Genomic DNA, 9008 nt, shown 5'->3' on the forward strand with positions numbered 1-9008 from the left:
TCCCTTTCACATCCTGCGACTGGTGCGCATGGGAGGACGCCCACGCTTGACAGAGACTTGCTGCCAATCACACCCTGACTGCTGAGAAAAAAAGGATATTTTCCACCATCGCAGCAGCCAGGCACTGCATCAGGGATGCTTGAAGTGCAGGTTTGGGGTGAGCACATTACATCTTGCCCGACCCAGCGTCATCCACCCCGCATCCTTCGCAGCTCATCTTATAATAGCAATAATTTCCCCTTTATTGGTCTTTACACTCAGGTAATGACTACCTGGAGCATGAAGCACCTCAGAGGCTGCTTTAGGTCCTTTGCCCCCCATAGCTGGTCCCTATCCGATCAACAAAACCTCCCATCAAGTCACCAATGCATCATTTTATTAGCTGTAATGATGTGGTTTTGTCCACGTAATTACCTGTGGGTGCCGCCTGGCCCCTTGATTTGTTCCCCAAAGGAGCTGGTCCGAATCGTCGCTGCTGAGAAATTTCAGCAGCAGCAGCGAATAAATCTGCCGATTTTTAGTCTTTCATTTGTAACCATTGGGCTCAAACGCATAATTTAGCCAAATTATCAGCCGCCTCCATCTTCCCAGGGAACGAGTGCAAACAACGTTTTAGGAACAGACATCTAAATTTAGTAGGGTTTTGAATAATTGATAGGCTGGTGTGACAGAAGATAGAAACTTATGTTTCTAATCATCTCAAAGCATTTCTCCTTCCTCTCACCCCCCGAAATGAAGTCACTCTGTTTGCAGTTAAATATACGGAAGATGTCCGCTTAACAAGTATAAAATTGTGATAGCATTAAGAGGTTATCCGTGGTAATAAAAAGTGGGGAACATGCCTAGGAATGTGATCTGTAAAGCAGATAATTTTTAAGGATGAGGCTTGTCCTTGCTTTGTCTAGGGAGAGGCATGTTAATGATCCCAGGAGGAGGAAAAATAAAATAACGCATGTTTCCAAATGAAGATATTTAAAATGTGTAATGTATTTCAGTGTGTTACTGTAAGCTGCCGTTTGATGTTTTTCCTATAAAGTCTAAATTAAGCCTCCTAGGAATGGCTGTGTATCTCCTGCTTCTAGCTGCATCGAAAAACAAAATATACTTTAAATAGCTATATTACCAATACTCTGGTAGACAGTAACACACAAACGTAATCCCTATATATTCTACTTCCATTCCTAAACACAGCCCCAGCATCCAGATAACCCACCTTTAAATTTCAAGCTCATTTGAAATGTAAACTTTTAGCAAATAAGTGATGGCTTATGGAGCTGGATCGCCACAGTGACTGGCAGCAAATTCCTTTTTCTCCCTCCCCTCGGCGTAAGGGGTTTGAAATACTCATCAGCGTCAAAAGAAACTGTGCAGATCGCCGCTGCTCTAAATAAGGCAGAGCAACGTTAAGAAAAAAACTTCCCCCCCCCCCAAAAAAAAAATCTCTCTATGGATTAAAATGACAGTTCTGCACCATGTCAGTACGGATGACAAAGCGTCATGTTTTACATCATTTCAAAAAGATATTCTTCAAACAAATTTGGTGTATAAACAGGCAGCAGGCTTTTGTTTGAAACATTTAAGATCAAAAGTTAGAGGAAGAACAATTAATATTGCCTATTAAAATCCCCTGTTATTGTTAGAGATACATTTTGTGGTTACAGACTATAAATAAAAGCAAAGGAACAGAGCCACGGTTTCTCACCACTGCAAATATTAAAAGGCAATTTCCAGCTTTTTTTTTTTTTCAAGTTGCTCTTAGATGTGTTTGCTGAATAAACTGGATTAACTGTATTTAAAACAAGAGATAAAGAATAGCTTTTTATTACACTGAACAGTCTGCAGGGTTTCCATGCTCCTCTGAATGCACTTCATTCCTGGAACAAAATATTCATACTTTACCTTTTTTTAATGACACTGTACAAAATAAGCAAATTATCCTTGTAATAATACAAATATGGAAACAATAGAAAATGGTAAAAAAAGGGCATTTTTACCATTTCTGTTTCTGGCCAAATGCTGGAGTAATTTTTTTTTTCTTTGCAGCAGGATGAGAAACCAGGGAGGAAAGTATTCATTTTGCTGAAGGAGCTTTTCCCTTTTCTTTGGCTGCAAAAAGTAACCGAGCGCTGTTAACACAAAACTAATGGCGAGAGTGCGGTTTGAAGAGCCAGCCTGCTATCAGCTGAATTTCAATGGAAGCTTTCTCAAAAATAGGTACAAAGAAAAGAATTTAGACAAATTTGCCTCTTAACCTTTAAAGATTTCCTGCCTATTCCAGTCTGGTTTTTATTGCATTAATTTTTTATTTAAATTACACCATTAACTGGATATGAATTTATCAAGAATACATATATTGATTTATAAAACAGTATCATTAATTATTATAATAGCTAGATGTAGCTGATATTACAAAGCCATTTAAAGGTTTTTAATATAACTTGGACATACATAGATAGATAGACATTATGGACAAAACTACAATTTAAACTGGCTACCAGCAGTTAATGAAATCCTTGAGTTATCTTCTCGTTTAGAGATTGATTATATTGTTGTTTTGTAAAACTATTTATTTTATGCCATTTTTCAAAGGATATCTCAATAAAAGAAAAAGATAAATAAAATATCCAGCCAGGTCTCAAGGCATATTTTGCTTTATCCTTTCTTTTTTAATGCTGCTGCTGCTAATTTATTACAAGTTTGGAGACTTGTCACCTTCATGAAGAATTGCCTTCTTGATAGTAGCTCTGTTTGCAAATGTACAATTTCATACAACTGGATTACCGAAAGAATAAAAAAAATTAATATTAAAAAGAAGTAGGAGTAAAAAAAAAAAAAAAAAGAGGCTGTCTTCCAAACAATATTGTGTTTACTTCTTACACCAGAACCCAACAAAATGCCTTTCTGGCATAGATTTCTTAGGCATATTTCTGTTAAGCTGTGGAAAAATGGGACTTACCCTAGTGCTGCAAAGCAGTCAGTCATGGAGAACATTTTGATTTAAAATGCGATCTGAAGAGAAGAAAAGAAAAAAAAAAAAGAGGAATGATATAAACAAACAGTACACTGCTTTCAAGTTACTCTTAAAATGTTCCTAGCTTAACTAATACATTGAAAGTTTAAATCTTTACACATTGTTCTTGAGGGGCTATGTCTCTTAACTTTTTATTTATATCACTTATTCTCGTCTGGCAACATATGTTACAAATTTATTATAGTATTTTTTTTTTTTACTGTTAGCCAGACAAATGGAAGGGCTAGCTGAGGAGGGGTAGTTGCATCTGATGAGTTTAACAATTGCAGGGCATCCTTTAGGGGTAGCCAATGGGCTCTTTTGAAGCTATAATACTCACCATTAACCATTTTCATGCTGACATATTTTTATTGTTGAAGTTGGGGCTTCCCCTGTCGTCAGCCTCTTTTGTTTTCAATGGCTTTGCAAGTGAATTGAACGGAGCGGTTGAGAGCCATTCATCCAGCGAAGGCTTTCATAGGTGTCTTAAACTATGCCTTTATAGCTTGGCATATAAATGCATATAGTGTCCCCCACTCAGATGAATAAAGAAAAAGGTGTGCAGAAGATAATACTTAAAAAAATCTAATTCTATAATTCATGACAAATATAAACAAATGCTAACCATAGGCGATCGGTTTTCTCAGTGCCATTACTGACACCAAAACTAACAGCCAGGAAGACTTTTCCCATCAAAACTTCACAAATTATTATTTTAAATGACTACCACCATAGCAGAGGGAGAAGTTGCATGAACAGGTGGTTGTCACATTTTACATATGGCATTTTCAGGTGACCTGTTCTGGAGTAAGAACTTGTACCAACCCTACCTTTTTCTTCCTATTCATTTTCTGTCCTATCTCCTTGTTCAATGCCAACAAGTTCCTGCAACCCCGCTGGAAACCATACCCTCACTTGCCATTACACTGCTCGAGCCCAAGTTCAAACTTCTGGGATCCAACAGGTTCCTATAAGCCATGGGAATTCCTAACACAAAACCATAATCACAATTCCAGGCTTTTGGTCAGACCATCGTACCCACCAGTATGTCCTACCATAGATGAGATGCCTATCATGGGATGATCAAGAGCCCTGATCACCAAGGATCACCAAAGCAGACTGTAGGGCACACTCCAGATTTCCTGCTGTTGGTAATTCAGTTAGACCTTTAGCATAGGAGGTAGCTCTGAAAAGTTGGTTTTCATTTCCTTTGCATCTTCACAAGCAGGGGAAGAGGCTGTATAAATCTAAGATGAGACTGCAGGTTCAGAGCAGAGACCTATTGGAGAGAAAGATACAGTGAGCAGTGTTTCAGGTGGGATATGTGGGGGTTTGGGGTTGAATAAATATGGGAATTGCAATTAAACTGACCGCGTTCTATTGAAGGGGAGTGTTGGGTTGGTGGATCAAGGCATATGTCCCAGTAGCACTAGGGATTCCTTGACAAATATCTCACAATACAGTTTTTACTGGGAGAAGAGAGAAAGGGGACTGCTCAAGGGTTTTCTTTGTTTTGACTTTAAAAAGTTCAGTCATCCTGGGATAATTTGTTTGGGTTTTAAATTCATAAAATGGCCAAACATTCCTTCTACTTATTATAGGGGGAAAGTGGAGAAGAAACTGAGCTTCCTAAAGTAGGTCTCGATTCAGCAGCATGCAAAAACTTACACGGAAATTAAGAACTTTCTTTCTGTTCACTTTTCTATTACGTGAAGCTAGCCTAACTTTTATTCATTCATTCATTTATTTATTTACATGTTAATTGTGCTTCAGCTGACCTCCTGCAATAGTTTGCAACCCAAGTGATCCTTTGAAAGCAAATCTCACCCTCCTGAAAGCTAAAGGAAAAGGCACACCAGGACTCCTATAACAGAGGCTTTGGAGTCTTGACTTTTCCCACTTCTGAAAGGATTTATTTAGGCAGGTGTCACTTATGTCCTGGGCAAATAGCAAATATTCAGTGGCATTATAAAAGCTTGGATTGTGTAGATTATTACTTATTCCATTTTCTAGTATAAAGATGCTTCTGGAAATTTAATAATTAAGCTCCCTTGAATAAGTAACCTCCCTTGAATTTGTTTATTCCTCCTAACCCTTTGTTTTTGGTTTGGGAGGGAGCAACAGGGAGCGCAGCCCATTCTCTCAATCAGTCTTTCTGTTTTGTCCATCACCTTGGTTTTTTTCCCCTGGTTTTGACCTGCACTTTTTCTGGACCAGACACTGTCAGGTTGAGAGGTAATAAGAACCAGATGGACATAGTGCAGAAATTGCCCAAATGGGTACGAGAATGTGGGGAGCTGTCAGGCATGGAGAGAAGCTGGAATTTTTCAGCAATAAAATGGGATTTATCGCCACTCTACCACAGTCATTGCCGACAACCGTTTACCTTGACAGAAACCCCATTCCAACAGGCCGTGCCGATGCAGATTTTTTTTTTTTCCCAAAGAGTGATGATTGGTATTTGTTCTAAGGCTCAAATGGCCTGCACTAAAGGTGAAGCATTAGGCCAAAGTCCTGTATTCCCTACTGAGGCAAATGAACCTGCTAAAATAAGTTCCTTCCACAATAGCTGTGTAATTGAAACCAGAAAGTGAGAGAATTTGATAAATTGCTTGACCCTGAAGGAATGTTAAGGTCATAAATTTTCATTGCATTTTCTTTTTTGCTGCTTTTTTAGAAAAAAAAAGAAAAAATCTCTTTTTTTTTTGTATATATATAGATAGATTATATTTAGTATTTGTCTCTGAATTCCAGCTAGAGTCCAGATCATTAGCCATTACTTTGCCATCTTCTCCCTACAGGCAACTATTACAAGGTTTTGAGCACTCCTACCCATACCTTCCTAGGAGGGCTGAAGGACACAAAATAGTCACAAATGGCAGCACTTACTACTGCTAAGGAATCTGCCACATAAAGCACTAACAACCCAAAATGTTTAGCAAGTGCAATCCCTTTAGAAAGACCAAATAAATGAATAAATAAATGAATAAATAAATAAATACAACTACTGTACTTGAAGAACAATGGAGTAAAAATATAGTCTGCAAATCATTTACAAGGAATCGAGCAGTTATTGCTATTCTTACCTTTTTACCCCTTTGCTCTCCCTACTTAGGAGTGGCCTTGCCTTTTACTTGAAAAAGATGATCAGCATTTTATTGAATAATAGGTACAGTTGTCCATTCAAGCTCAAAAGACACAAACTTCAAATCCCCAGTATCTTATCGTGGAAATATACACCTCAAGAATAAAAAGTAAAAATTGAAAAAAAAAAAATTTAAAAAATAAAGCAAAGCCAAGAAAAAGGATGAAAATAATTAGGAGATTAACCATCCATGTGCCCCTCTCTGTGCTTGCAACCGTCAATAAATACAGCCATGCTAAAGCAGCAGGCTAAGAAGTAGTGGAGATAAAATAGAAATATTTGGGGTTTGTATGTTTCTTTTTCTTGCAAAAGCAAAATTTACTTCTTTTACTGCAACATGTTCTGCCTCACAACTGCTTCAAAAGCGCCATCATACAGTAACTGCTTTTTATAATCTCACTGCTTCCCCCCCCGATTTGAATATAACATTTCAGAAGCAAAAGCCTCATTGTCGCACTTCAATAAGGCGTTACACTTTACATAACCATACATACTTAACCCGACATGAAGAGAGTTAAATAATCATTAGCACAGTAACCCATTGCAATCAAAAACTTATTGGTCCTCTAAATTTTAAATTAATGGCCTCTCTCCCTTGTTCCGTGCATATGTGTGTGTGTCTGTCTGGTTTTCAGCCACTTCAGTGCAAAGTCATAGCCGTTTTATCAGCATATATTAGATGATTTGCATTATTGACATTTCAATTTAAAAATAAAAAAAAAAGCACAAGGAAAAATATTTCCTGCTGAGTTTCTTCGTCCCTAGGCCCCTGATTCTTAAGTAACTCTTCTGAGTGTTAATTAGCAGCCAATATTTGACAAGCCGACTAAGAAATGCGCTCCGCTCCTCTGTAGCCAGGTTGTTCTAGCTCAAATAAATTTATTAAGAATCATGAAAAAGAGACGCTAAAGAAAAAAGAATTGAAACAATGCCCTCATACCCTCATAAAATCCTAACAAAGAACTCAATAATTCATACACACTTTTTCTTTTTAGAGAAGTTAAATAACACTACAGTGGATTGGGTGGTTGGGGTTTTTTTTAGGGACTTTTTTTCTCCATAAACTGTCTGTCTCAAATTCCCTCTCTCCTTGTTTTTCCTTTGAGTCTCAAAGTAATTTCTACTTATTTTAGGACAGTTACTTATCCAGAGAATGAAGGAGTATCGGCTGCATTTCAATTAGAGGAAGAAAAAAGATAAAAACTTGGAACGGAACCGAAAAATGCAAAGTGACATATTAGGATGAGAATTTTCATCTGTTGCTGTATAAATATTTTAATAAAAGTTCTAAAATAATGTGTCTGCCTCCTGCTCTATAAAAGAGAGGAGATTATGAAGTGCAAATGATGCAGCTTAGATGTATAGATCCGACTGGGATTTTTCACCATTAAAGAGTCTTTTAGTGCCTCTCTTCCAGAAGTTGATTTTTGAGCGGTTTCAGACCCCCAAAAGTCTAAATCGCCCAAGTATAAATAAAAGATGACCAGCAAGTGGCTTCAATCACTAATATTTTTTGCAAACCAATATTCAGCTGATGCAACTCAATTTTGTTTTGCATCGCATTAGTGTCACAGCAGCAATGACTGGCCTTTATTCACCAACCCTTTGAGTCAGCACTTTGAGGCATCTTTCAAATTAAGTCATACTGCAAATTTGCCACTGATACAAAGGTTGATTAAGAGAGCTCCTCAATTTTAAAGGGATGTAGTGTGAGAAGAATTAAGGTCTAGATGATAGTTCCAGGAAATTCAAGGTCCTATAACTACGTGGAAATAATGTATGGGCTCTATGGCAAAAGAACATATTTCCTCAGAGCACTTGAAATAATACTCATTTACAATTTAACCAAGTCCTCCCCCACTCCCCATTATGGAAGAAATCATACAATTGGTCTCAAAAACAATCCATAAATTATGATACGGAGGCAGCAAGATGAACCCTGTTCTCCTCTTGCCAAAAGTCAGTCCTCTTCTCTCCACTTCTTTGATCTTCTTAGGAAAGGCAAACACAAGGTGAAAGTGAATTGCAAGTTAAACTTCCCTGGAAGAATTAAAGGGGATGATCAGAATTGACCACCAACCGTTCTGGCTAGGGCCAGTCTTGCAGAAGAGTCCAAGCCCAATTTAGACGTCTTCATGAAAAGGCCAAATATTTTTCCCTAGTAAATTGCAAAAGGGACAGCAACTCCTCTTGTTCTAGGGTCTGAACATGCAGGAGAAAGGATCTCAAAAGGAGTTGCTGAGCATTTCTGGAAATCTGTCCACTTCGTTTTTGATGGCTAAGTGGGAAGTGAGATGAACCTTTGAAGAGAAGCTGCCATTTGTTGGGAGGTCAGACACAAATCTAACATTTTTGTGGCACTTAGGGATTTTTTACTTTCCAAACTTTCTCTCTTTGCAAAGAATAACAACTCCTGGGGAGCCAAGAGTTCCTTTTAATTGGATGTAAGTGGATAGAAGTCAACTGTCAACTTCATTTTTGTTTAACCCTTCAGCCCACTTGATGAGGCAACAAGTTGTTATTAATGTTGAGTTTGCCTAATGCATTGATGCTTGAGATGAGGGAGGAAAAAAGGAAGGATTTTGGTTGCAGCTACACTGAGAACAGTATTTAATTTTCCTGACGCTGAAACTAGAGTCCTCCATGTTATCTTTTCTATGCTTGGGAATATTACCGTGATTTAAGGGTATAGTAGCAATGAAATAAAACAATTTAAAACCAGAGCCTGAACACAAATTTCTTATGATATGAATAATCATGAAAGCCAGAAAAATATTTCACATTTCATTTTATATTTTTCTTTGTATCAGAGCGTCTGAACTTTCATTTCTTCAGTGGGCAGCTGACTTTATT

At 37.7% G+C, this 9008-nt stretch overlaps 2 long non-coding RNA genes across 3 annotated transcripts in view; one reads left to right on the forward strand and one right to left on the reverse strand.

Annotated features, from left to right (window-relative positions):
• Positions 1–3057, reverse strand: part of LOC128851590 (uncharacterized) — an 18356-nt gene extending 15299 nt beyond the window's left edge. For both annotated transcript variants that reach the window (XR_008448915.1, XR_008448914.1), the window contains exon 1: positions 2957–3057. This is a non-coding gene — a long non-coding RNA (uncharacterized LOC128851590). The remainder of the gene's footprint in view (positions 1–2956) is intronic.
• LOC128851591 (uncharacterized) overlaps positions 1–7516 on the forward strand; it is a 13335-nt gene extending 5819 nt beyond the window's left edge. Inside the window, exons 2-3 of the long non-coding RNA XR_008448916.1 lie at positions 2044–2214; positions 7289–7516. This is a non-coding gene — a long non-coding RNA (uncharacterized LOC128851591). The remainder of the gene's footprint in view (positions 1–2043; positions 2215–7288) is intronic.
• Positions 7517–9008: the final 1492 nt, after the last annotated feature.

The sequence above is a fragment of the Cuculus canorus genome, chromosome 3 (assembly GCF_017976375.1).
Source record: "Cuculus canorus isolate bCucCan1 chromosome 3, bCucCan1.pri, whole genome shotgun sequence".
Lineage (NCBI taxonomy): Eukaryota > Metazoa > Chordata > Aves > Cuculiformes > Cuculidae > Cuculus > Cuculus canorus.